The 27709-nt window shown below is 52.4% G+C and overlaps 1 long non-coding RNA gene across 4 annotated transcripts; it reads left to right on the top strand.

The window, feature by feature from the left end:
• Positions 1–21144: 21144 nt before the first annotated feature.
• On the top strand, positions 21145–27436 carry LOC131834023 (uncharacterized). Of its 4 annotated transcripts, none has more exons than XR_009354719.1 (4): positions 21145–21459; positions 22458–22570; positions 24760–26209; positions 26304–27436. It is a non-coding gene; the product is annotated as an uncharacterized LOC131834023 (long non-coding RNA). The 4 variants fall into 4 exon arrangements; XR_009354718.1 differs by having other exon boundaries at positions 25935–26209; XR_009354721.1 differs by having other exon boundaries at positions 21146–21459; positions 26012–26209.
• The last annotated feature ends 273 nt before the right edge of the window (positions 27437–27709 follow it).

Genomic DNA, 27709 nt, shown 5'->3' on the forward strand with positions numbered 1-27709 from the left:
CATTAGGGGAGGGAGATGGGCCGGCTGCTGCCCTGGTCAGCACCATCCATGCACCCCTCCTCCTGAGAAGCCAGACCTCGGGAGGCAGATCGAAGTCCTAAGCCGCATTATTCACATCCAAGACAAGAGGCTGTCACAAAGGCCAGGTGGGTGAGGGCTCTGGGGCTCTGGAATGCCTGGACTTGGCCGAGAGTGGAATAGAACAAGCAAAGTCTAGGCTGCATGCTTGTATCCAGGGGGCTGGGCTCCCCCGAGCCCTGCTCACTGGCCTGGGAAGAGCGCCCCCCCTTTCCTCTGGGGTACCTCCGTCCAAGGCCCATCCTGCCCCTTCAGGCGCTCCAACCCCTCTGGGGATTCGCCGGTCTGCTTCGCTCTCCTGATGGAGGCAGGAGGAGGGACTGCTCTGAGCCTCCCTGAGCCTGCTGCCCATGGGCTGGCTGTCCATGAGCAGAGACTGTTAGGTGCTCCCCTTCAGACACAGTTACCCCGTTTTTGCCTTAGTCTAGTACTTCCTCATCAGCCCAAGCTCCCCTCAATAGACTGAAAATCCCATGGGGGTCGACAGGTGAGCTCTTACTCATCACCCTTCCTAGGGATTAAGTGGCTGAAGCTCCATCGCAACTTATTTTTAACCCCCCAAAGGTCAAGGACAGAGCAGTAGCTAGATGAATTGAGCACGTGGCTCAGGCACGTGCTGAGCTCTTCGCAGGTGTTAACTCGTTAATCCTCACAAACTTATGAGATCGAGGCCGTGCAGTCTTCGTGTATGCAGAGGAAACTGAGGCACAGAACGTAGATTGACTTGTCTCCCAAGGTCACAAAACTAGGAGGTGCCAGGATTCAAAGGCCTGAGCCCACTTTCCAGTACAGCGGGAGCACTTGGTGGGTGTTTGTGGGGTCCTTGTGGGAACGGTAGGATGCTGGGCAGGCACATGGGGACGAAGGGCCAAGGGGGGGGCAGGCCTTGGTTTCTGGACTGGTTCAGGACTGACTTCAGCAGCTTGGAATCCGAAGCCCTCTTGGTCCTGCTTCTCCTCCCCCTAGCACTCACCTGGGCCCGTACAGATGACCCAACAGTAGCTAGGGTGCTGGTGGCGACGTGGGCCCTACCCCAGTGAGGACCTGGCCTCTCTCTGTCTTGTCCAACAGGGTCATGCGGTGTGGCCTGGCTGCCAATGGCTCCCAAAGCCCTGGGCCAGGTGTAGCATCTCTTTCTCCGCCCTGCTCCTTCACACGTTCTAGAAGCTTCAGTGGTGAAGAGCACAGACTCCAGGGTCAGACCACCTGAGTTTAGGTCCTTGCTCTGTTACATGGCCTTAGGCATGTCACCTAACAACTCTCTGGGCCTCACTTCTTCATCTCTGATATGGAAATGAGAACAGATCCTTGTAAGGATGGGTGTGAAGATTAAATGAGTTAAGATATGTTAAAGGCTTAGAACAGTGGCACTCCAGGACCAGCAGAAGGTCTCGTGACTCTTCCTTACATTTCTTCTCACCCATGCATTTAGACCGATAACTAAATAGGCAGCAGAGAGGCAGGGGAAGGCAGCCGGAGTCCTAATGGTCCGCCATCAGCATCACTGGAAAACCAGAGAGGAGCTGCCAGGACATCCACCCCTGCTCTTACAGAAAGTCATCCCCAGGTGCGGTGGGGGAGGGAGAGCCACACCCTCTTCACCGTAACCCTGGTCCTGAGACTTCAAGCTGGCGTTGTCTTGCGCTCTGCTGAGACGGACAGCCCACAGCACCCCGTCCAGTACTTAGAGCTCAGGCACACCTGACCACAGGCACAGGTCTCTACTTGATGAATTTCAATGGATTTTTTAAAAATCTGTATCAAAGTCGCTTATGAGTCACCTGAGAGTCACTCGGCTCTGTAAGGTTCTGTAAGGTAAAAACAACAGACTCCCTCGGCAGAGGTGACCACGTTCACTTGCCATGACAGATTCTTCTGGTGCCTGCGGCCACACTCCTAGGCGCAGCCTTCCCTCCCTCCCCCTCCATAATCCCATGTCATTCTGGTTAGATGAGAATGGATGTGACCTCGTGAAAGCATTGACATCCAGCGGTGAGCCACTTAGTAAACTGATTTTTTTTGGGGGGGGGGCATAACGTTTTATTTTCTCTGCAATTGATAATGGTTCTTTCGGTCGTTCACTTAATTTTCTACGTACTTAGGAGGAATTCAGTGGCTCCTCGCTTTATTATACCTACCATCTGTTGAGCCCTTCCTATGTGCCAGGCCCTCTTTAAGTACTTTCCGTGTATGAACTCACTTCGTCCCTACAACAACCCTCAGAGCAGATCTTCTTTTACAGATGAAGAAATTATGGTACAGGGAGGTTAAGTGACCCTCCCACGATCCCAGGTCAAGGAAGTGGCAGAGCCGGGATTTAAACCCTGGCTCTTTCCACTGCAGGGTCTGTGCCCACCTGGTCCCTCCGGGCCCCTAGGAGCCCATCTTCATGCCGAACTCCGCCAGGCCCTTCCTTGTGCTCTTGCTGACTTCTGTCTCTGCAGCCAGACTGTACGCAGGGTGAGGACAGGCCCCAGGTCCTCTGCCCTGCAATGCTAGAGGCGGGCCCGACCCAGCAGATCTCCCAGCACTTAGCGGGATGGTCCTGCCCTCAGCTGCCTGCTAGTCCACGTGTTGCTCCGACTGCAGGCCTGACAGGTGGGAGGCAGGGCAGGGAGCAGAGCTGGTATGGTTACAGCTGGGCCTCCAGAAGCTCGAAAGGCCAAAGAAGTGCCTCGAGGCGTCACTGTCCAAGTTCTTGGGTCTGAACCCCTTCCTCTGGCTGCAAGCCCAGGGCTGTTCCTAACAGGCTAGGCTGCCTCCTACAGACACACACGTTATGCGTACAAATATGCAAACATATAGATACATTACTCACATATGCTAATCATGCACACACATTTCCACATAAGCATGTAATATACCCATACAGACAAACACACTTGCCTTTCATGCTTACATCTGAGCACACAGGCACACACACGTCCACACGTAACACATAGGCATGCCAATTACACACAGATGCATTCTAGCCACAAACATATGTTAACACGGAAACACATGATACAAACACATGCTTTATTTACAGACACAAACCCAGCACATTACATATGCACACATACGTGGACTCACATAGCGTGTATACATATGGCACATAGAAACACACAAATGTGTCGATATACGTATCTACACCCATAAACATACAACCCACATTTGCATCACATTCTCACTCACACGTCATCACACAGACATGTGCACACACTTTTCATACATAAAACACACAGGCCTCTGCCCAAAACACATACAAATAAGCACACAATATACACAGGCAAATATAGGAGCACATGCGCGCAGCCACAGATGTGAAAACATGCACAAACACACCCACACTTGCACGCGCATGCAAATACACACACACAGGCAGGCAAGCACGCATACTGGTGTGTGCCTGCCCGGCCTGGCATGCCGTGGAGCCGTGGGAGAAGGCCCACGTGTCAGCAGCTGTCAGCTGACTTTGGGGGAGTGTGTCTCCCGACCCCCTTGGGGTTGCATCAGAGCGCACCTCCCTTGGGCAGGGCTTGGGGTGGTGCCTACCTTATTGCATCAGTGGCGGGAGGTTGTGGGGGAGATACACAGGCTCCAGCCCATGGAGGGTTGAGGATCTCCCAGACGTCCTGCCTTGCTCTGGAGCCCCACTTAGGTTTAGCACTGGTCCACTCCCAGGAAGTTCCAAGAAGCGGCGAGATTATACTCTTACAAATGAGAAAATGGAGGATGAAATTTTGTGAAAGCCTGTCGAAGGAGAGAACGGATTTGAACTTGAGTCTGTCAGTACCTAAAGCTACCACCCTATGCTGATCCACACCTGAGAGTCTAGGCTTTCTGCACCTGTGGCTCTGCATACAGCAGCTGCCTGCCATAAAGGTGTGCCGGGAGCGGACAAGGCTGTTGACCCTAAGGGTAGCAGCACCCCCGCAGCATTCCAGGGCCTGGGTCTGGCAAATGGGTAGAGGGCTACAAAGAACAAGCCCCAGAATTCTGAGTGATGTGGACCCCCTGTGTGTTTGGAGACCCTGCCCACATGACCCCGAGCCCAGAGATCCAGGCTCAGTGCCCTCTGGGGACCACCAGCCAGGGAAGCCTGTTCACCCAGAGGCCCTTAGGCTTGGTGCCTTCCTCTCCCCCTTGGCTTCCTTCCCTAACCAGGTCTCCCCGCCAGCACCAGCACTCCCAGACACATTCCTCTCCCTCAGACATTCATTTCAAGGGCCCGGCAATTTCTTTGCAGGATTGGATTTGCCGCTCAGGCATTTCCTCGAGTGGCCCCTCGGCGTTCGCCCCCATCCAGATGGCATCCAGATGCAAACATCCCTCCTTTCCCCCCAGCTCTGGCTCCTCAGCTGGGGGAAATTAATCCTGAGCCCACTTCACACCCCCCTCCCGACATCACTGGCTTGGTTTCTCGGGCCTGAGGTCAAGGCTCAGGCTAACACCTCTCCCCGCTTCTCTCTCCAAAGCCAGGGCCTCTGGCTGACCTGTTATCTGCGTCTCTCTCGGCCTTTGTTCAATTTAACAGGTAATTGCTCTGTGAGCCAAAGCAAATGTCAGCACGATAATGACGGCGATATGAGGCAGTGGTGGCCCCGGCCAGAGGGGGGACGAGCAGGGTGTGTGACTGTGTTCAGGCAGCTGGTGGTGAGTGCCCTGGACCTCCAGTGGGGGGCTTAGAGAATGCAGTGAGGACACTGAGGCGCAGAGAGGGGAACAGGTAACAGATGTGCCGACAGTTATGGACCGATGTCTGCGGGCAACAATACAGAGAGCAGCTCGCCTAGTCCTGTGGGTGTGGTGTGATTGTTTTCATTTTACAGATCCAGAAACTGAGGCCCAGGATGGGGAGAAAAACTAACCAGAACAACCACCTATGAAATAATTTCATTTGCCAGGCACTAACAGAGGGATAGGCAAACCTAATCTTTGGGAAACTTTGAGAGCTGGACATAAATGTCCCCATCGCATAGGTAACTGAGGCTCAGAGAGGCTTAGTAACACACAAAAGACAGTATGGCTGCTTAAGTGGCAGAACCGGGCTTTAAACCAGGCTTCTAAAGCCCATGGGGCCTCCTGTGTGGCCCTGCTGGGTCGACAGAGCCCTGTCTGGGTGCAGCAACTGCCAGCCTGGTGAAAAAAATCTCCAGGAGCCTGGGGGACGGTCCTAGGTGGGAACTCCTATGCCTGGGGGAGCCTGACTGCCAGGTGCCAGGCCTCCCAAGTCTCTGTCCAGTGCTGGACTCTCACCCCGGAGAAAGGGCCAGCAGAGGCCAATCCCCAGAGGGACAGCTTTCCACTGCCCCAGGAGAAGAGAGCAAGGGCTGCTGATCTCCACTCAAACCCTCTGCTTCCCCTTCAAAATTAACATTCATACACCTTCCACAGTGGTGCTGCGAGGCTGCCATGGACATCGAAGAGGCCAGGAGTGCTTCCCTGGTCCCGGGCCCCCCAAATCCTTTTTGGGCTCCAAGTGGGCCCACTGGCCTCCAGCCAGCCAGAATGATGGGGCAGTCGTGCTGCACCAGATGGACTTTACTCTTTTTAAATTGTGCATAGTTGAGCTTCCCTGACAGAAAATGGGGCACTTGGCTCACGCCCAAGGTTGCTGCACAGGCATTTCCTAGAAGCCCGGGGTGTTGGACCCCAGAGGTGTGAGAATAGGGGCTTCAGGCAGCTGTGGGGATGCCCACGAGTAGGATCTAGAAGGTTCTGAGATGTGTCGATGGAGCTGGGTGGGCACAGTTGTCCCTCTGGTCTCCCCAGCCCCAGCAAACATCAAAGCTGGACACACAGGATAAGTTAGGGACATGTCCTGCCTGCCTCTCCCAACGCCTCCTCCAGGTGGCTTCCCAGCTTGCTGAGCCCTGAGTACCCCCATTGGCTAGACTCTATCCTCCACCGACTCCTTCCCTTCACCGGTCATCATTCCTTCGAGACTTGAAATTAACTTGGCTTTGCAGCAGAAGGATGGACAACCCGAGGAACCCAGGCTCTCTGAGCCGGGCTCTTGCCGTCGAGGAGGGTCCGTGGCACCGCTTTCATCCGGGAGCTGGGCTGACCTGGAAGCTCAGAGAGTTTCAAGGAAGACTCCAGGCTGAATAGAGGGAGGGTCATCTTCCCTCGCCCTACAGTTCCCAGTCCAGACAGGTGCTGTCCAGACTCGTGCTTGGGGTCCTCAGGGAGGTGCTTCCTGCTGAGAGTATGTGGGTGAATGTCTGAGAGTCACGGTGATGGTCAGGGAGAAAGGACACCGTCAGCAGCTGCACATTAGTGGCCAGGTAGCCTGGGAAGGGACACCATGGCCAGAATGCCAGGTCTAACAGGTTAATGTTTAACTTGGGGCCACGTGTTTTTCCACTGGGTATTTTTATCCTCTGTGCCTGGCAGTGGGCATCTGGGCACCCTCCTCTATGAGCAAAGGAGGGAGGGAGGAGGGGTCCAGGGTGGGGCGGCCCTGGGCAAGACAGAGCTGCAGAGAGGCCGGAGGGGCCGGCTTGGGGGTGAGGGACAGGTATGGGAGTGGGGGAGAACAGGAGGGGCCGCCCCAGCCACATACCTGGTCCTGTAGTGCCCGGCCGAGCACCCAGCTCCTCCCCCTGGAAGGGCAGGCAGAGGCAAGGGGAAGAAAGAGATCTAGGGAAGACCAAGTTTGCTTCCAGGAGTCTGCAGCTTTTCAGGAAAGAGTTACTCTCCTTGGTAATGGATCACTCTCAGATCCCGGACAACCACAAATTAGAGATTTTGCCCTTCTGGAATCACGTTGGTCTTATTCATACAGTGAGAGTAAGGCAAAGCTGATGGGTCCCATCTCCCAGGACTATAAGATGGGGAACACAGCCCTGCGCCCAAGGAACCCCTAGTGTAAGGGGTGGAGCCTGCGTCTTAGGACAGAGAGCTGTTCCTTTATATTCAGGAACCTAAACCTGAATTAAAGACACCCACTGGGTCACACAGCACCGAGCTTCCCAAGCCCTCACCATCTTTTGGTCTCCCTCCTTGGCAGTGGGGCGTCTGACCCGAGCTGGTTTGGGGAGGCTGTTTAAAGTCCAGTGGCCAGAGTCCTTCTCACCCCTGTCGGGAGGTGCGGGGGAGGGAGTCCCTCAAAGGTGCATCAGTTAGAGCCAGCTGATGCCACAGTGCGTGCTGTGCACAGCCAGCTTCTTTCCTGTCCCTGCTGAGAGCTCCAGATGGGCTTTCAGTTTCTTCTTGAGTCTGGTGGGAAATGGGTCCCCTGCAGACCCACCCACAGCCGTCTCCCCAGCTCACCAAAGGCCTCCCTGCCTTGCAACTCAGCAGCTCGGGTCTGAAGCAGGCCAGGCAGGCTGGTGTCCAGCCCCAGCTGTTGTCTCAGGACTCCCTGAGGGGCTTGCAGGGGAAGGGGTAAGGCTTCTGGAAACTGCTTCCCTCCGGCTGGCCCCACGAAGGTCTTCCTCAACGAGCAAATGAAGGCCCCCAGATCAAGATGGGTTAGGGGGCCTGCTGGAAGAACAGAGATATCCAGGGAGGGATCCCAGTTCTTTCATTGTTCCCCCATGATTGTTTTGAGATGGGGTGTAGGAGCAGGGCTGGGTACCAGAGAGTCTCAGCCCCGCACAGGGAGGAGGGCCATGTGTTGGTGGGCAGCAGTCCTCAAGGCTGTCTCCAGTCATGATGATCACTCTTTCCACCCCTAGCCAAGCTTCCTATAGGTCTTCCCCATCCACTGTACCCTAAATCCCCAGCCAGCTCAGACTTGGCTACTTCTCCGTAAACCGGCTTACACCAGGCACTGGGCTAGGGCCATTCACCCACAGGCCTCCCTCAGGAGAGCCTGGGTGATGAATCTATCTCCATTTTACAGATGAGGAAACTGAAGAGAAGCATCATTAAAACAATTAGCCCAAGGTCACACGGGCAGCCAGTCGGTGGCATAGCTAGGATTTAAACCTCAGTCTGTCTGACTCCAGATCCAGCTAACTGAGAGATCATAACAACCACGTAGTCTGTGTATTTTAAATCCCAGATTTCTTATCAGCTCACTCTTCCTCAGGGATTGAATATAACTGGCTCCTACCCCCCACAATCTCTTATTTCCCACCCTAGGAAGTCCTTCCTGGAGTCTAACTGGCTGCCTCCTCCTATCTCTTACCATGAAATCAGGGAAGTGGAACAAAGATGGTCCCTGCCCCATCCCCTGTCTTTGAAGATTGTCCCACAGGACTGTGGCATTCCTCTGGGGCTCCAAAGTGTGGATTGCTCCTGGCTGCAGAAGCAGGAGTCCCAGACATTGGGGAAGAAGGAGGAGATCTTCTCTCAGGCCACCTCCCAGAGGAGACTTGGACAGCGCCTTCAGATCCTTTCATTTCCTACCGAGTGTGGGACAGGTGAGGAGTGAGTCAGGATGAAGGCAGGAACTGCCAGCCTTTCGGAGGGTCCTCAGCTTCTGATGCTGATGAATTTTTGGGGGGAGTTTGAGGCTATGCCTCTGGGGGCACCAAGAAGTCCCAGGATCCGGAAATCCCCACATGGCCCTTCCACCCCTGGGGAGGAAGAAATTGAGGGGAAAAGGACACAGGCTTGCACCCATTCCCTGAAATGGAAGCATTCAGTTCCTCATAGGGGTGAGAAGGAAGGGGGAATTCCAAAGACCCCGCTCCAGGGCTCTGGCACCAGACCCAGATCTTCATGCTTTCTTAGAAGCTTTCCAGGAGAGCCGTCCTGACTTCTGGTCTCTTCTGACTGGGTTTGGCAGGTGGTCCAGATCGTGTCCATGTTTGGAGATGGTGTAGAAGGGACATAGCTAGTTTCTATGGCTCCCCCACCCGGGAAATTGAGATGGAGAAAGCCCCTTGCCCCTGAGCCCACCTGAACTGCCTTTCTCTGGCTACCTTGCCCTCAGAGCCCCAGGACCGGAGGATGAGCCTGCCTCCTGCTGGCCACACCCTCTGGAGAAGGGCGAGGAGCCCAGCACTGCTGTGGGGAGAGGAGCATTGCCCATTTACCTCCTCTTCTACACATTCCAGGGTTCCTTTTCCTCACTGGTCAGTACATGCTGGTTTTCTCTGCCTTGGGCTCCTTGAGCAGGAGCAGACAGAGGTCCTCAAGATGTCCACACAGAGGCCATGCCATCTTGTGCAGAGGTTATAGACCCCGCATTAGTGCTCGAGAGAACAATAGTAAGAGCTAACATTCCTTAAGCACCTCCAAAATGGAGCACTTTATACAGATTAACCCATTTAATCCTCACAACCACCCTAGGACGTCAGGATGGTGGTCCCCACTTATAAGTGGGGGGATACCCACTAAGACTCCCAGTGGATGTCCGAAACCATGGGTAGCACTGAAACCTCCACACACTGTGTTTTTTTCCTACACATGCATACCTATGATAAAGCTTAATTCATAAATTAGGCACAGTAAGAGATTAACAGCAGGGGCGCCTGGGTGGCTCAATGGGTTAAAGCCTCTGCCTTCAGCTCAGGTCATGATCTTAGGGTTCTGGGATTGAGCCCTGCATCCGGCTCTCTGCTAAGCAAGGAGCCTCCTTCTCCCTCTCTCTCTGCCTGCCTCTCTGCCTACTTGTGATCTCTGTCAAATAAATAAAATCTTAAAAAAAAAAAAAAAAGAAATTAACAACAATAATTAACAACACAGAACAATGTAACCACATACGGTTATAAAGAGTTACATGAATGTGCTCTCTCTCGCTCTCTCTCCAGATATCCTATTGTAATGTACTCACCCTCCTTCTTGTGATGAGTGAGACGGTAAATGCCTGTGTGATGAGTTAAAGTGAAGGGAATGGCATAGGCGCTGTGACATACCGGTAGGCTGCCATGGACCTTCTGATCTCATGCCTGGGGGAGGACCCCCTGCTTCTGGACCGTGGTTGACCATGGATGACTGAAACCATGGATAAGGGGAAAGTCCTCTACTATAATACCCACAATTTACAGATGAGGAAGCAGAGGCCCGGAAAGGCTGAGGAACTGGTTTGAAGTCTTACAGCTAGGAAGCAGGATGGGAAGCCAGGCCTTCTACCCTGGAGCCTGAGCTCTTAGCCTCTGCACCTGAAAAGAGCAATACAGGAGCCACTAAACTCATGAGACTAGAGATCTTCCTTGACTTAAGGAGTTACAACCTTAGCCTCGCCTACCTTCAACGTGCTCAGAATACTTACATTAGCCTACAGTTTGGCGAAATCATTTAACGCAAAGCCCATCTTATAATAAAGTGTTGAATATCTCATGAAACCTACTGAATACTGTATTGAAAGTGAGAAACAGATTGGCCATACGGGGACAGAATCATTGTAAGCATATGGGCTGTTTGCCCTTGTGATTGCGTGGCTGACTGGGAGCTGTGGTTGCCCCTGCCCAGCATCATGAGAGAACATTCTACTGCCTCTTGTTAGCTTGTGCAAAGAGCCAAGTTCGAAATTCGAAATACGGTTTCTCCTGAATGCGTGTCACTTTTGCACCATCACAAAGTTAAAAAAAAAAAATCAATCAGGGGCTTTTGTATTTAACTTTGCACTAAAATTCAATACAGCAGAAATTCGGTTCCTCAGTTACACCAGCCTCCTTTCAAGGGCTCAGTAGTCACACATGGCTAGGGGCTACCACACTGAACGGTGCAGATGCTAAACTTTCCCATTGTGGCAGAAAGTTCTTTTGGACAACGCCCGTCTACAAATTACTGCCTCTGAAGAATCAAGAAGGAGCAATGGAAAATCATTCTTCAGTTGATAGAATAAAACAATAATTAACAGTATGATAATAATGGCTATAATTTACTGAGAGCTTCCTACGTGCCAGGCGCAGTGCCAAGCTCGTAATCTTTACCCAATCCCAGGCTCAGTAAGGTTACCCAGGGTCAGAGTAGTCAGGAAGTGAATGGAATCCAGGTCTGGGTGACCCCAGGCTGGTCCCTTCCCCGTCCTGCTCTACCCCCTGCTGTGCCCCCAGGAATTTATAGTCCCTGGGGAGAGAAGGGGAAGACAGATGCATGCATTTCACAAGAACAGGGATTAAATAAATGGGCGCTTAATTAACAACAACACATTTCGGCAAGCCCACTGACCAGAACATCGAGCTAATGAGGTCAAGGTCTTGATTTTGAGCCCTGTGAACATCACTTCACTTCACACAGAGAGAGGCTCATTCTCTGCCCTCACAGCCGCATCCTGCCCCAGATATTGTGATGAGAAGGCTGGGAGAGTGTGACTGTTTCAGCAGAGGCCCAGCCCAGGACAATTTGCTTCAGGCAGGGCAAGGCTGGAGAAGAAGTGTGCTAAATGCTGGCAATAAATGGGATGGGAATGTCTTCCACTTCTAGAAAGGATGGGGTTAGTAGAAAGCAAGTTCTGAATGTGGGGTGGGGAGAGATGTAGCAGAAGATAAAATAGAGCTTCTGAGACTTGCTTCCCCTAAGGCAACACTTTGGGGGCTAGGCAGTGTATAGGAACTTTGGAGAGCCTGAGGGTGGGGAGATCTACCTTAGTATCCCATAAGGATTGTTCTATTGTTGGGAAATTCCACTGATATGTCAGCTCCCACGTGTCCTCTGGGGAGATAAGGCCCGGGGAATGACAAGAGCAGATGGTTTAGAGAGCTGGACCTTCTAGACAGAGCTGAGATAATGAAGTCTCACTGCCCACATTGGGCAGGTGTGTGGAAGGTCTCGGGAGATGCTAGTTCATTCAAATGATTTCTTTCCTTTAAACAACTTTCCACCAGGCCAGCACACCACCAGGTTTGGGAGACCCTGATTACATCAGCCTTATGTCAAAAGCATGATCCAGTGACCGGCTGTGGGAGTCAGGATAGGACAGTTTGTGCTACAGTAACAGATGAGCCCAGAAATCTCAGTGGATTCACACCACCAAGGTTTCTAGCTTGCTTGCTCACTTTTAAAAGATATGTTTTATTTATTTATTTGGAGAGAGAGAACACAAGAAGAGTGAGTGGCAGGCAGAGGGAAAAGCAAGCACTAAATAGGAAGTCCGATGTGGGACTTGATCCCAGGATCCTGGGATTATGACTTGAGCCTAAGGCAGCCACCAATCAACTGAGCCACCCAGGTTCCCCCCAACCCCAAGGTTTCTTTCTTGCTCACACAATTTAACCCAGGCAGATTGGCTCGGGCTCTGCTCCACATAGTCGGTTGGGGACCCCAGATGTTGGATACATCGAATTTCAACACATGGCTTCCATGGTTGTGCCTACAGGGACAGAAAAGAGCAGAAGAGCTCTGTACTAGCTCTCTAATGCTTTGGCCTAGAAGTGACAGGCAGCATCTCCATTCAAGCCCACTGGCCAGGACTGCTCTTGTAGTCCCAGCTGATGGTGAGGGGGCCGGGGAGTGGGGGGGGAGTATGTGGGCATAGGGCAAGTAGTAGACATCTCTGCCACTTCACCACTTCTCCTCTCAAAATCTCATTTTCCTCTCCTGTAAAAGAACTCCAAGGTGTCTTTTAACTCTGGGGTTCCAGGTCTCCATGGAATGCTATTCCACAAACATTCCTTAGTTGTTTCCCACCAAAATGTGGGCAGCGCTCAGCTGAGTTTGACCTTCCACTCTCAGAGGTGGATTTGATTTGTTTAAAACAATAAAAAGTTATTTGATGACCCAATTTAAAAATGGGCAAAAGATGTGAATAGATATCACATCAAAGAAGATATATCTAGGGGCACCTGGGTGGCTCAGTGGGTTAAGCCTCTGCCTTCGGCTCAGGTCATGATCCCAGGGTCCTGGGATCGAGACCTGCATCAGGCTCTCTGCTCAGCAGGGAGCCTGCTTCCTCCTCTCTCTCTGTCTGTCTCTCTGCCTACTTGTGATCTCTGTCTGTCAAAAAAATAAAATCTTAAAAAAAAAGAAGATATATCTATATGAAATAGACATATATATGGGAAATAGACATATGAAAAGAAGCTCCATGTCATTTGTTATTAAGGAAATGCAAATTAAAACAATATCAAGAAACCACAGCATATCTAATCAAAATGGCTAAAATTAAAAAAAAAAAATTGACATTATCAGTTGCTGGCAAGGATGTGGAACAACAAGACTTCTCATTCACCACTGATAAAAATGCAAAACATACAGCCACTTTGGAAGAGAGTTTGCCAGTATCTTATAAAACTAAAATACTCTTACCGTATGATCCAACCATTGCACTTCTAGGTGTTTCCTCAATTAATTTTACAACTTAGATCCACACAAATACCATCACATAAGTATTTATAGAAGCACATTATTCAGAATTAACAAAAACATCCTTGCCAAAGTAACCAAGATGTCATTTCATGGGCGACTAGATAAACGGGGGTATATCTACTGTGTTTAACAGTATTTAGCCATAAAAAGAAATGAGCTGTCAAGCCACACGAAAACATGGGTAAATTTTAAAGGAGTATTGCTGAATGAAAGAAGCCAGTCTGAAAAAGTTACACACCGTATGACTCCATTATATGACATTTTGGAAAAAGCAAAACTACAGAGATGGTAAACTGATCAGGGGTGGGGAAAGAGTTGAACTGATGAAGCACAAGTAATAATACAGGGTAGTAGGGACCATTTTCATACATGACAATCATTGTCACAACCCCCAGAACTTAACAGTGCAAAGAGTGCACCTCAATCTACGTACATTAAAAACAAAACAAAACAAAAAAAAAAAAAAAGCAAAAACAAAAACAAACAAACAAAAAAACCTTAGAAGATTGGGAGGTCACGGGACAGAAGGTAGAACATGACCAAAGGATCTAACCATCTTACAAAAATTTAAAACCACTTCACTGAAAGGAACAAGAAGAAAAATGCTATGTCACTCTGGAAATCAGTGGAGTCTCCAAGAGCCAAGACAGAGGAAGAGCACGTAAGCACTGTACTCTAGTTGATTAAGTTGTTTCCCAAAGAAATATGGGTCAACAATATGAAATAATATACATGTACACTGGAGTCGACCAATTAAGGAAATGGATAGCAGATGATGAGAGCCAGGTTTCTGGCTGTTGGAATGAAAGTTTACATACAAGTTAAGGGGAGAAGGTTAGAATGACCCATGTGGTAATAGAGTTAGGGCCATGTTTAGCTTAATACAGATACAGATGGTTACATAAGTAATACTTATAGAAACGTATACATACATGGGCTAGTACATATATATCTCCTTTCTCTGTCAACTAGAAAGGACTATAAACAACTCTACCCCAATACCGATAAGCACACCTAGTACTCATTGGTTTCTATACCCCAGGGCTCCTTGGAGTAAAGGCTGATTTCGGGACTGGGACAGGAAATATACAAGATGAGCCCAGAGTGGCCTGTAGTATCAGAAAGTAAGGAAGTTCTCAAAAAACCCCAAAGGAGCCAACTGAAAGGATTCCCAGTGGCCAAAGATGGAACAATTCGAGAAATGAAATAGTTTGGATTATAACCTGAAGTATAAAATAAATTTTGATGAGTTCATATTGATAGAAATAAATAATTGAATAAATAAATTGGAACAAGGAGACAAATCTCCTATGCAGAACTAAATGCCATATAATTATGTAGATGTTTCAGTCTCAAGGAGGGAGAACATAGTGCCTCAACCCTTCAGTGTAAGCTGGGCATAGCGACTTCCTTCCAAAGAGAACAGTGTGGCAAGAGCTGGGGCAGGGGGCGGGGTGGTTGCAGGTGGAGGAAGGGGGGAGAGTATCTTTAAAGTGGAGAAAATTGAACAAGACCACCTCAGCCAGATGATCAAGGTCAGTATCCACAGTGCTAAGCTATGTTGGTAATTTGTACCCTTGATAAAATGGGAGGAAAATGGCACTTTATCTCTGTATTCTTCCTTCATAAATTCTTAACTCAAACCTAGTTGGGAGAAAAACATCAGACAAATCCTAACTGAGGACATTCTACAGAAATACCTGCCTGGTACGCCTCAAAAATGGTCAAGGTCATCCAAAACAAGGAAATGAGGAACTGTCACAGTCAAGAGGAGCCTAAGGAGACATGATAACGAGCTGTAATGCCGTATCCTGGGTGCGATCCTGGATAAGAAAAAGGGTATTAGTAAATCTGAAAAAAGTAAGGACTTTAATTACCAATAACATATCAATGAGTTCATTAATGAGAACAAATACACCATGCTAATTGAGATGTCTACTATAGAGGAACATGGGTGTGGAGTACATGGGAACTCTGTATTGTCTTGGCAATTTTTCCGTAAGTCTTAAAGTATTCTAAAGCAAAGAGTTTCTTTAAAAAATGCTATTTGAAAGTTCAAAGAATAATTGGATTAAACTGGGTAAAGAAAAAAAAAGTTTGATTCTGATGTGATGAGTTTAATTGACTTTAAAAGTGCTGGTGAGTGAATCAAACCGCAGGAAGCCGGGCAAGAAAGCTCTAGAGGGAGGGGAAGCTTCAGGGTGGGTTCGCCCCTGGAAGGAAGGGACCCACGCGCTGGGATAGGGCAGAGACAAAGACTTGCTCTTTGGCCTTTTCCATGTTGTACCTGTTGATAGAAATAAATAAAATGTAAATCAAAACCAAGAACAAAAATGTACCCAATGAGCAGCCTGATCAGAGTAACTGTTCTCTTCTGAGGTAAACTTTTTGAAGTATAACCTCACTCGTTTACTGAAACAAAACCCCACCAGAACCATTTCTGACCCCACCTAACAGGGATCTGGTTGCTCCTTGTTCCCTGGGGCATGCAGGTGGGCGGGCAAGGTGGTGGAGGGGACAGAGCACGGCCAGCAGACTTCCCTCCTACTCACCAGCTGTGTGACCTGGGAGAATAACCAGCCTCTCAGCCTCCGATTCCTCCTCCCTGGGGCCAGAAATCCCCACCTACCTGGTGGTGGTGGGAAATTGGAGAGAGGTATGTGAGCTAACAAGGTTTTCCGCGAATGCTGGCAGCTAAAGAGCTGGAGGACAAGCGGATTAATCCAGGTGGACTGGCCTGGATTGTGTAGACGATGGGAGAAAAGAAGGCCTTGTTGACTGGGCGGGAAGGCTTGAGGGGTACATTCCAGGTATAGGAGCCGCAGGAGCATGGGAAGCGGATGGAGGGGCAGCCCCCTCAGAGGGGAGGAGGGGGAGGCCTGGAGGGACCAGGGAGGAGGTTCTGAGGTGGGCCAGGTCTCCACACCCTGGTGGTAAATCCCTCTAACGTTTGTCAGCCTCAGTGACCTCTTGAGTGACCCTGGTAAGTTTTAAATCAAAAAAAAAAAGAAAAAGAAAAAAAAAAGGGAAGGGGGGTTCATCTGGAGAAAGAAAATGGACCAAGGCTAGAACCTGCACCAGAGCCAGAAAAGGGCCCCTGCTCTGAATGGATCTAAGGAACAATTCAGGGGGTATTTCTGCTGGGAAGGCCTGAAAGGACAGTGTGCTCCCTGAGTCTGTCAGAGGCCTGGAGACTCAGGTTGTCCAGTCCCCCGCTTTCAATAGGGAGGGGCTCCCCATTCTGAGGAACAGACCTGTGCCTCCCCTCTGAGAGTGGGCAAGAGGGAAGGAGGGAGCTGAGGACAAGAGCTGGGTCTCCACCTTCAAACTGGAGGCTGCTGCGGGCAGGGGCTAGTTTTTTCCCCCACGCTGGGGGCTCCTCAGGAGCACTGTTGTGTAGTCTTCCTCAGTATCCTGCATGGAGATCTGCCCCGGGGCATTCTGGGGTTGGGGGGACAAAAGCTCCTGCTTTCTTGAAATTGTGCCCTCCACAAATCAGGTCAAAGGACCAGGGCTAAAAGAAAACAAAGAGGAGATTTTGTTGTTCTGCTACTTTCCATAATTTCAAAACACGTTTTTCCTGGCCCTGGGAGAAGATGCCTCCCTTGGACCACGCCAGGCCCTTGGTTGGGTAGCAGCAGGAAAGCGCCAAGGATCTGGTTCTTGCCAAAATAAATCCCTCTCCTGACCATCGTGGCCTGCAGGGCTGAGGCGGGCCCACCCACCCCCTCATGGCAGGGTCTTCGCGGGGCCGCCAGGCAGAGGCCATGGTAAATAGTTTAACTGTGTTTATGCAACAGTAATACGCGTGTTACCTTTCACAGCATTCCAGAAGGCAATCGCGGGTGATTTACCTCGTCCCTAGCGGCCGCCAGTCCCCGTGGTAGGTGGGTGGCCTCTGGGGCCCCGCTCTGCCATCCCAGGAGAGCTGTTTTCTAAAAAGACTGCCCCTACCTTGCCATGCCCCACCATGTGTGTGTTCCCAATCTGGGGATTCCTCAGCAGCATCGGCAGGGGCTTCTGTGGAGTCTAAAAGAAACTGTCAGGGGCCACACCTTCCCTTCTTCTAGCCTCTCAGGCTAGAGCAGCCGGTGTTCGGGACTTCCGCATTGTGTTCATGGGGACTAAGGGATGCAGGCCCCAACCCTGCTCTCCTCACGAGCTCCGGTTCTTGTTGCTAATAACGACTCACCTTTGTCGAACCTTTACTGGGGTACCAAGCCCCAGTTCCCATGCCTCATAGCTTATGAAGGAGGCTCTGTTGTGAGCCCCTTTTACAGACAATAAAACTGAGGCTGGGAGAGTTTATGTAACATGGCCAAAGACACACAGTGAGTGACAGAGTCTGGACATAACCAGGCAGCCTGAATTCTCAGCCTCCATGCTTCTCCTCCTTTCCCAGTCCGTGAGCAAGCCCAGCTCTGGGATGGGGTGGGGTGACTGGCTCAGAAGTGAAGTCCAGGCCACAGAGGATGGCCCCTGCGCATGCTGGTAGTCATGAGTGGGCAGGGGGTCTCCCGTCCAGAACACACACGCGTGCAGGCATCTCCTGCATGGTGTCCATGCCCACACTTGCACATGGCACATGTGGATATGATATGAACATATGTGTGCATACCCGCACCCACAAACAGCACTGTGTACTTCCCCTAGGTCTAGATCTAGATCTTCACCCTCTATACATGAGTTCACCTTGCACATGTATGTTCCTCACACATGTATATTCCTCACACACGTGTTCCCAAAAGGACACACACATGGGCAGATGTGCACATAACACGTGTATGCACTGAGAGCGCACCTCCTTCCTTTGACCTTCGAGCTAAGTGTCAGCCCTAAGACAAATGAGGCAGGAGTCGATGTCTTCTTACCTCACGTGTTCGCTCAACCACTACTTCCTGAGGAGCTATGGTGTATGGAACCTTATGCTGGGGACTGCGGTGGCAGAAGCCAACAAGGGCCCAGTCCAGCCTCTTAGGGATACCTTAGGCAGGGCAGAGGCGGGCTGTGAGCCTGTGGCCAGTCATCTCTATTACCAAGGGTCAGCCTGGGGGGATGCAGGCTCAAAGTAGTTTCCTCTCTGGTGACGGCATACCTGCCTCCAGAGGCCAAGCTACCTGCCTGCTTCTGGGCAGCCCCAGGACCTTGAGCTTTCCTGCAGGCTTGAGGTCTGTGGATAGCCCAGCTAGAGACTCTGGATACACTGGGTGGGCCCAGGGCCTGTCCCCCACATCCTCAGAGTGGAAGCAGCAGCACAGAATCTCTGAACAGTCAAGTGGGTATGAGTCAGCAAGCAGGACCAACACTGCCTGCCTGCCTGCCTGGCATCCTAGCAGTGTGCTGGTCTGGCCTTGCCCACACAGCTTCCAGAAAAGTCCACAACATGAGCCTTCCCGAGGCCTGGCCCTTCTGTCAGCCCTGCCGTGCCCTACCCTGCACTGCACTTTGCACTGGCCCCACTAGACCATGAGGGGCCAGAACTTTCGCACAGTATCCAGTACCCCAGTGCCTTGCCAAGAAGAACTAGGAGCTGGGAGCCCGGAAAACAGCCTACTGGCCAGGACTGGCCTCATGAATACGTGACCAAAGAGCCCACACGCAAGAGGGCCCCGAGGCTGGCTTAGAGCTCTGCGGCTGCCATCTTGAAACTCCTAATAGCTTTGAACAAGGGCCTGGCAAACTGTGTAGCCCACCCCGCCACTGACTGAGGCCCTCTGTGGGTGAGCCTGGCAAGGCCCAGCCCACTCCCCGCCTTCCTGCTGCTTGTGTGCCCCTCGGCCACCCTCCGCCACTGCCAGCTCGGCCTCCTGCCCTGGGCTGGCCCCAGCCGCGGGGATGTGGGCGGCTGTGGTTTCCCGGCGCCCACAGCGTGGCCACAGTGTTTGAAGACGCACTTCAGCGGTGTCCTCAGACTGTGTTCCTTCTGTCGCCCAGCCTACGGCCACCCTTGCCAGCTCCTGCCCCATGCTTGCTTGCCGCTGCCGCCCAGGCCGTGAGGAGCTGGGAAGGGGGGCCCCGTCCGTGTCACACTCAGCTTCTGGTTCCAAGGTCCTGCAGAGACGGCTCAGCCCGAGCCCCACCCGACAGCCACCAGCTATCCGCTCTCTTACCCTCGGCTGCCTTAGCTGGAAAGTGGGGCCAACATGTTTTCCCAGTAGCATTGTTGGGAGGATCCCTGGGGATGCCGGGGGAGCACGGGTAGGAAGCCTGGCACAGAGTGGGTGTGAGGAGAGCATTTCATTTCAGCTGCTTAGTAGCTCAGCATTTACTGAGTGCCTGTGAAAAGCCGAGCCAGCAGAGGACAGGCCGCTGCTGCGGGGCTCGGGGGCTCAGTGCAGCGGGGGCAGGCAGCAGCAGGCAGAGCCTGTGAAAGCGGAGCGGGAGTGCAGACAGAACACTGTGGTGCCAGCCGGAACGTGGCGGGGGCAGGGGGTGGCAAACCCAGGCCCAGGGAGAGGCTATCCCTTGCCTAGATGAGGACTCAGGAGCCTGTGTCTCTGTCCACTGGACAAGTGGGTGCCTGGCTGGCTCTGCCGCATTTCTGGTTGCTCAGAAGGGACACGGTCCTGCTACTCTGCAGCCGTGTGCCATGTGAATGGGCTGCATCCCGCCTCCATCTTTGGGGTACGAGTCATGGTCTTCTTGGTGGGTTGTGGCCATCGTCTGTGCCTCTGGCCCTCCCTTCCGACCATTACTGAGAACCTCCTGCATCCCCACCCCTGCAGAGGCTCAGTGGCCATTCTTGGGACATATCACAGCAGTCCCCAGGGTTCGATCCCAAGCTAACAGCCTGCCTTTTGCCTCCTTGGAGCCGCTCCATTTATTTCCATGCCGCAGCGTCCTGGGCACCCCGGGAGGGGGGGGGGGGAGTCTGAGGCTCCTGCACAGGAAAGGCATAGCTGTCTGTGGGGCCCCTGTGCTTACCACCCCTTCCTGCACTCAGACCCTCCTCCTGCCCATCTCTTGAGGTCACCCGTCTTCCAGGGGCCCGGCGGGCCCTGAACAGGGGGTTTGGTGAGGACAGGCCTGCCATGCGAATGCCTAATTGAAAGCAGAGAGTTGAAATGAGGGCCCAGTGATAAAGGGAGAACCTGGAGGGCCCTGAAGGGAGTCCAGGCAGGGACATGGCCCAGGGGGACTCATGGTTAGCAGCTCACTCAGCTGGAGAGCAGAGAGGGGTCTCAGGACAATGGCTGACGGGAAGGAACCACAGTAATCCAGACACCCGCCTATGGGAGCCGGAAGTCTCCGGATGGGTGGGGAGCCCCCCAAAGAGGTTTGGAGCTGGAACCTTTGCCCTCCTGTCAGCTGCACCTCCACAGCTGGGAGAATCCCTCCTCCCCTCAGTGGATTCCTGGTCCAGCCTATGGTCACCAGGGCATGGAATTGTTCAGCCTGGGAATCAGGCAGTTGTCCAGAGTCCCAGGTCTGCCCCAGGCTGCAGAATAGATGAGTTGGGGTTTTTTTTGTTGTTGTTGTTGTTGTTGTTTTTTTTTTTTTTTATTAGCTGTCCCTTGTTAACTCATAATTGCAATCATGTAACATTTAATAGAGACACAAAGTGATCCCCATCGCTGCCCCACAATCATTCATTAGCTAACAAGATGGAGTGGCTCATAAAAAAAGGCCCTTAAAAAAATTCTGGAGAAATGGAAAGCAGGAGGTGATGCAAGCCTTGGTTAACAAAGGCCGAGGGCTGGGAGGCGTGAGCGGGTGTGAGCAGAATAACCCAGCCCTGATAAGCCACAAAGCAGAGCCGGCTGCTCCCTCCTCCCTCTGCTGCCTGAGTCACAGAAGCCCGGGATGTGTTCAAAATCGAGCAATGTAATTAGCAGGTTGCGTCATGCCCTCGATTATAAATTACAACGGGCACAAAGAGGGAGGATGGAGGAGCGGGGATTATAGGGGTAACCCAATCCTGGTGCCCGGGAGGGGGGTGGGGGGCTGGGAGCTACCACCCAGCCACTCAGGGACCCCAGGAGCCTCTGCCTACCCTGTCACAGGGCAGCGACGAGCCCTGCTCAATGCCGGCTTTGTGTAGCCCGGGATAATGATTTACAAACTTCAGGAATCAGGAGGTGCGAAAAGAAGACGACCCTCTTAACCCGGCCATTGTCTATCCCCTGCCGGAACGCCCAGCATGCCGCGGGCCTGTGCACCTGTGCACACGGATGCTGTTTGAGGATGCTCCAGGTGAGGAGCCCTCGGAGGGGCTGGATCGATAAGATCTAAAGGGGCTGAGCTGGGGGTTTGGAGACACTGTCAGGGATGACTGAGACTCAGCAAACAGAGAGGGGCTGCAGTGATCTGCTGAGGCTTCCCTGTGCAGATGAGTGGTGGGTGGGGGGTGGGAATGGAACTCAGGTTTGATGACAGAGCCGGCTCTGTTCCAGGGGTCAGGGAACCAGATCCACCCCAGGCTTTAGGCCAGCAGGCTTCGGGGGCCCAGACAAGCCATTTCTCCTCTCTGAGCCTGTCCCTCCACCTCACTACAATCCCATCAGCTGGCCATCGGACCAGAGTGAGTCATTTCCCATCTCTGTGCCTCAGTTTCCCTACCGGGCTTTGCCAGAACTGGCCATGTCATTTGTAGCATGTAAAGCTCACCTCCATGTAAATGGGGACCTTGGTTTCCCCATTTACAAAAGAGTGGTGACCCTAGTCCATCTTGAAGACCAGCTGGAAAGACTCTCTGGGTCTAGGATGAACTTTTTATCTAAAAGCTAAAGAATTAGCCAATGAACCCACACCTAGGAGACCAGGCAGAAGGGGCCAGGTGCCTGGGTGATCTGGGCACCTGTGCGAACCAGAGCCTAGGGAGGGAGGCAGAAGGAAGTCGGAGCCCAGGCACACAGCAGGCTCGGGCAGAGCAAGGCCCCGGCGGTGTGGTTAACCCTGGAGCCCATGGAGGCACACCCTTAACTTCCTCCTGGTGGCGAAGAGTTGGCCTTTCGCTCTGGCCTTTGCAAATAGCCTTCACGCCTCGTATTTTCTTAGCAGCCCTATTCTTGGGCAGAGGAAATAATCCCATTAACTTTATTATCTCTTCGAGGAAGGACAAGGGTACAGGTTTGCCCTTAAGTTCAAGGACCGCCTTCTCTCTTGAAAGGAAAACCACAGAGTTGGGGCAACTCGCTTGATGGGAAATTTGCTCTAAACAAGGCCTGCCCCCAGCAGAGTTTTATTCTCAGGGTGGAAGAGAGAACCCAGCCGCATCCTGAATGGTGGCCCTCAGCCACTCCGGCCTCCATGTCTCCTCTCCAGGCCTCAGTTTCCTCAAGTCTGAACCGACACAGAGCAACAGGTATCTTTTTTTTTTTTTTAAGATTTTATTTATTTGACAGAGAGAGACACATCAAGAGAGGAAACACAAGCAGGAGGAGTGGGAGATGGGGAACCATCTCCTCACCCAGCAGGGAGCAGGATGCAGGACTCCATCGCAGGACCCTGGGATCATGTCCTGAGCCGAAGGCAGGTGCTTAACGACTAAGCCACCCTGGTGCCCAAGCAAGAGGTACTCTTGGTAAGTGGTAGAGACTGGGATGGAATCCCAGTGACCACTGCCTTTCCTCAGATCCCGGTGCCGCTCCCTTGGACTGTTGCCCAGGCCACCAGTCTCGGCCCCCAGATCCTTTTGCCGCCATGCAACCACAGGACCTGGCGAAAACCTGTGACTCTGAGCACGCTCTGGCCCCGCTTAAAGCCCACCGAAGTCACCCTTCCCCAGGGTCCCAGGCCTGGCCCCTCCCTCCCTCTCCAGCTCCTTTCTTCTACGTGTAACCCAAGTTCCTCTGAGCTGCGGGGCCCTTCCCAGAATACCCCAGGCTAATTCCCACCTCCATGTCCTGGCACCAGCTGTTCCTCCATGCAGGATACCCTTCCCCTTGTTCTGCTGAGCATTTTAGATTCAGCCTTTAGGGACTCTGTGTCACCCCCTCCCAGGAGCCCTCTGCCCCGTGCCCCATCTGTGCTTCCCACCTGAGCAAAGCCCTATCTTCACAAGTGCGAGTTGGATTGAAAGCACTCTGTGCTGTGTCCTCTCTAGGCCGTGAGCTCCCATGGGTAGGTGGTGGGTGCCCCACACTCAGGGCCCTGCCTGCGTATAGTCAGGGCTCAGAAGTATCTTCTTTGTTGAACTGCTGCCTTTTCCCACAAGAGAGAAGAAGCGGATGCAGCTTGAGCCCCAGGCCTGTGGGGTGAAGTCTGAAACCCTGGCTCATTCATTCACTCAATCTGAGTACATGTTACGAGCCAGGAATGGGGGAAGTACCAGACCAGACCAGTTTCAAACCATTCCCTGAAGGCATTTACAGGCTTCCCCCCCAACCCCGCTCAAGGAGAAAAATATTCCTGAAGCTGTCCCCCAGAGTAGGCGGACCGCCAGGGGGACGGTGGCAGCGGGAGGCCGCCTGGTCAGCTTAGCCCAGCAGGGCCCGTGCCTTATCGGCGGCGATCTCCTGGCTCCCTCAGTCAACAGAAGCTGGGTGTGAGGAGGTGGTGACAGAGAGGGGGCCATCTGGAGGCCTCTTCCCAGCTGTTAGGAGCTCTCTGCACGTCCTCCCGTTGGTGAGGCAACCGTCCTTGTGTCTGCACCTCCTAGGCAGGTGACAACTCTGCTCCCAGGTCAGTGTGACATTAGATCCCTAAGTCGTGACCTCACTCAGGCATCTGTCCTTGGGTCCCGTCTGTTTCTGAGCTGAGAGCCAAAATATCAGCAGTGACACGGCACCTGGATACTCTTCCCAGAAATGCCAAACACAGAACAAGTGTGGCATTTGATCAGATAGGAACCCGGGATTCAGAGACATGAACGTACCTACCTGAGGTCACACAGCTCATAGGAGCTTACTTCAGCCTGTAAAGTGCATCCTTTCCTTCTTTCCCTGCCCTTGGGGGCCTGCGCTGTGCCTCACATTTGGTCTTTTCCAGGCCTAATGTTGGTGCAGGTGTGAATGACGGTAATACCTCCATCTGTTAGACACCTACGATGTCCCCAGCACAGTTTCAAGTATTTCATTTACATGCTTTCAATTAATCATATCTATGGAGCGACAGACACTGTTCTAGATGCTGGAGATATGGCATTAAGCAAAGCACACAAAACTCTGAGGAAGCTCATATTCCAGTGAGAAAAGCAGAATAAGCCAAGAAATGAGTAAACAGAAAATAACCTACATGGTAAAAAGTAAATTGGGAGAAGAGCTGATCAGCAGAGGCCTTAGATCTGGTGACTTTTGAGCAAACCCCCGAAGACACTGAGAGAGGGAACACAGGACTACCTGAGGGACAAAAGTGCTGGGCAAAGGGGACAGTAAGTACCAAGACCCTGGGGCGGGAACAGACATGGCGTGTTCAATAGCCAGGAGGCTACTGAAATTGGAGCAGAGTGAGAGACATGCGGGGTGGAGGAGGTGAGGTGTTGTGTTGGTTGTGTGTTAACTCATTTAATATCACAGCAACGCTGAGCACCGGTACTATTGTTGTTCCCTTTAGCTGATGAGGAGCCTGAGGTACAGAGAAGGAAAGCAATCTGTCCAAAGTCACACAGCAGGCATGTAGCTCCATACTGATGATTTTAGGAGCATCCCTCACGGCCCAGAGCACTGGTTCCCAGTCCCAGAAATGAAAGAAAATCATCCGGGGAGCTCGGGAAGCATCCAGATCTTCAGGTTCCTAATTTCTGCAAAGCTGCCTGGGAGATTCTCACAGAACCTTCACTAGCTCAGCTTTGGTGAACCTCTGGACACTGGCTTTGGGCAGGCTGGAGCAGAAGAGTGAGCACTGGGCCTGGATCCTGACCTTAGTGCATCTCTAGTGGCTGAAGTCCTCTGTGAAACAAGAGGGCTGAACTCCATCGTCAAATTCCCCACACTTTTTAGTGGTAGAATTTTTCCTTCGGTCAGGTCTTAGGTACAGTCTGAGATACAAAATAGGTCAGAAGAGCTTTATTGGGGGGCGCCTGGGTGGCTCAGTGGGTTGGGCCTCTGCCTTCAGCTCCGGTCATGATCTCCGGGTCCTGGAATCGAGCTCCGAATTGGGCTTCCCACCCCCCCCTGCCTGCCTCTCTGTCTACTTGTGATTTCTCTCTCTGTCAAATAAATAATTTTTTTTAAAGGGCTTTTTTTGGGGGGGTGGGGTTCAGGCTATCTGCTCCTTGGCAGCCCCTGAGGCACAATTTACTGATTCTCTGAGCTCCAGTCAGAGCTGGAGAGCATAGGCACATGGTCAGATAGCTTTGAGTTCTGTTATGCTGGATCCTCTTCCCAAGGCAGTGTCCCCTGGAATGCGCCCCAGGCCCTGGTGTAGGTTCTGTAAATCCTACTTCAGGAACACTCCAGGGACTTGCTCCGGACCCCAGTTCCAAGTCCTGGCGAGGCCTGAGTGCAGGTAACATGGTATGCAGTGGGTGGAGAGGGACCTGGGGCTGGACACACAGCTCCTTCCAGCTTGTCAGTTTCCTCTGCCTGCTTGCCGTCCTTGCTGGGGAGGGGGAAGTGACATGTCCTAAATGCTTGGGGGGATCCTTGGACCTGTTGTCGGAGATAGTACAGCAGGTGGCAGCCATCCATCTGATGGGGGTGGGGGTTTGCTTCTACTTGAGCTGGGCCTTTGGCATCTGGGATTTGCTCTCCTTGCTTGCTTTGGGATAACAAAAACTCCTCCACCAGGGCAGGCCCCTGGCATTGGCTGAGTTTTTCCACGAGAGTCCTTCCTGAGACTGCATCTTGGGGCACCCATTTCACAGATGAGACAAATGAGGCTCGGAGAGATCCATGTGGAATCATGTGCTTTACAAAGGTGGTGAGACCAACCCTTGGACCTCAAAACAAGAGCTTCACCTGCTAGGGCCAGAATCCTTTTGGATGGGAGGAGACATGCCTTGCAGAAGACAGACAGATCCCTGACCTGACAGAGTCTGCACCCTACAGGAGGACGATCTCAGGTTGAAGTCCTTCTATTAGTTCCTTCAATATCCAGCACAGTCCCCTGCACCCAGCAGGTGCCAAATAATTGTCTGTGATATGCTTGCTTTGCAGTTGGAAGTGAAATGGGTTTCCTGTCGGAGATGCCTTGGACACTCTTTGGAGTTTACCCTCCTTGTCCATAGGATAGGATAATAAACACGATTACCTCCCTGGCCTGGTTGAGAATAGGAAGCAGGCGTTGGAGAGAATTCATGCAGGCACCTGCCACACGCTGTGCTTAGCCTCCAGTCCTGATGATAATGCTGCATGACAGAAACAACTCTCCCCATTTTATGGAGAAGGATCCTGAAGACTGGAGAACCAAACCTGGATCTCTCACCAGAGCTCATGTTCTTCCCACTGCTTCTGGCTGCTTCCCTCTTACGGTCCTGGCCCTCAGTGTGCGGTTTGGCTTTGTTTTGATTTGATTTGAAGTCCCCAAGTGAGACAGAGCAAGACTGAAGCAAAGCCCGCCAAGCCGAGCCCCTCCCCTCCAGTGGCAAGCAGCCAAGGACCCCAGGAGGAAAGGCCAGGATTTGTAACTCTAGGTGCGAGGACCCCTCTCTCTGACCGGCACATGGAAATGACACAGATTCCTCTGCATCTCCTCTGTGTGGTGGGAGTGGGGAGAAGAGATAGTCCATGGGGCCCACCCCCCAGCCCCTGCCTCCAAGGCTAGATGCTGGCTGTTTCTGAGGGCCTCATCGGGGTCCACGTTGAGGACCTGGCTGTCAGCTCGAGTCTGAAACCCTCTTCCCTTCCCAACACAGCCATATGGTTGCTCTGGCCACCCACATGGGGCTGTGGCCTTGGACAGACAGAAGTCCTGGAGTCAAGAGGCTGGGCTCGATGGGAGGACTGCTGGCTCCTGTGGGGAGACCTACCTGAGCCCCCAGGGTGGGTCCACTCAGGCCTGGCAAGGGAAGGGCCCAAGGGTAGGCCCACGTGGCTCCTAGGACCACCCCATGAGACAGGGGCTACTGGGCCCCTGAGAGCGCTGTGGGGCCAAAGGGGAGGGTAGTATTTTCTCAGCAGGATTTATGTGTGTGTGCGTGTGTGCGTGTGTGTGTGAGTGAGTGTGTGTGTGAGTGAGTGTTTAACAAGGAGTGGGGCCTGCCTGACTTCTGAGCCTGGAATTTATACAGCCCCTCGATGGCGGCAGCCGTTTATCTTGACCGAAAGAATAATAAACTCAGTTGACAGGATGATGTATTCAAAGCATCTTCCCGTCACAGCCCAGAGCCCCCCGGCCCGCTGTTAGGATGTCTGGCGTGGTGGGGACTGTGTTATCGAGTGTTTAGCCCCCGTGGATTGTCAACAACGCATTGTTTGCAGGTTTGGGGCAAGGCGGAGATGGGCCGGGCTGGGGTGGGAATGGGGGTGTCTGGCCACACAGGAGGGTGAAAGCCTGGCCGCCCAGATGGGGTCAAAGAGGCGTCTGCCTTTGATGGAAGCTCGGAGGCCCAACCCCTCCTCCT

The sequence above is a fragment of the Mustela lutreola genome, chromosome 6 (genome assembly GCF_030435805.1).
Source record: "Mustela lutreola isolate mMusLut2 chromosome 6, mMusLut2.pri, whole genome shotgun sequence".
Lineage (NCBI taxonomy): Eukaryota > Metazoa > Chordata > Mammalia > Carnivora > Mustelidae > Mustela > Mustela lutreola.